The following is a 1,370-nucleotide window of genomic DNA, read 5'->3' as shown; positions in this document are numbered from 1 at the left end:
ATACTTATTCCTTATCATCAATTACATTTTATGTGACAATGTTCATAACTCTTAAAGCAATATTTACAGATTTATCTCTCTTTGAACTTAGGATTTTCTTTAAGAAATATGATAAATTCTTTACTTTTTAAGGTATCTACTTCAAACTTCAAATATATATTTCTTATCATTACACAAATGTTGTGTGAAAAGGTCCATAACTCTAGCATGACTATTTCTAGAATTATTCCCCTTGATCTTGGAATTTATGTTAACAAATGTTATTTTTTTTACTATAACTTAATACATAATTATACATAATTGATTTTTCTTTCATAGTTTTGTCCTCCTTACTGCGTCCAGTATTTTATTAGTCGAGCTTCGCTGTCTCCTGTGACAGCTCTTGTTTAAAATCAAAAGCTACAGGGATGAGTAACTATAGAAAACAAAAAACAAAAAACAACAACAACAACAAACGTCATGTACTTAATACCTTGGTTTTCATAATCTCTTCTCAATACAATATCAATATTTGCATTGTAAACAAACATCTCATTATAACTGCGCTAAGTGTTTAATGTTAAACTGCACTTGTAAAACTGATTTTATATACGCCATTGATTTACCGTATTCAACTATTGGTATAGAAATATATTGATTTATTGATTTATACTGTAAAATTAGTATGGTTGATAACAACTGAACAAACAAATAATACTTTACAAACCATAACAACAGAGCTTTACACAAAATGATAACATTACACAACATGATAACTTTACACAATATAACAACTTAACATTATATCAGAGCTTTACACAACATGATAACATTACACAAAATGAGAATTTTACACAATATGACAACTAAACATAACATCAGAGCTTTACACAGCATGATAACATTACACAATATGACAACTTTACGCTACATGACAACTTTACACAATATGATAACTTAACATAACATTAGAACTTTACACAACACGATATTTTTACGTTACATGACAACTTAACACAACGTGAGGCCTTTACACAATATGACAACTTTACACAATATTACAATTTTACACACTGACAACTTTACACAACGTGACTTTACATAGTATGACAACTTTACACAACATGATAACATAACACATCATAAAAACTTAACACAACATGACAACTTAACACAATATGATCTTTTCTATTCAAATGAGACAATTAGTAAATAATTTGTCATTAAAATCTATGCTATAGAGCAAGAACTAGCATATCCTATTTTACCATGTTTTGCTATATTACTAGTATCTGAGTGTGAAAGAACATTAATAACTATAGACCATATTTATCATTATCTATGACCGATTGTTATAGTAACAGATATATTATATACAAAACTTTAATATT

Source organism: Ruditapes philippinarum, unplaced genomic scaffold, assembly GCF_026571515.1.
Source record: "Ruditapes philippinarum isolate M1 unplaced genomic scaffold, ASM2657151v2 ctg521_1_1_1_1, whole genome shotgun sequence".
Classification (NCBI taxonomy): Eukaryota; Metazoa; Mollusca; class Bivalvia; order Venerida; family Veneridae; genus Ruditapes; species Ruditapes philippinarum.
The sequence above is the reverse complement of the archived record's forward strand: the minus strand, read 5'-3'. Positions refer to the sequence as shown.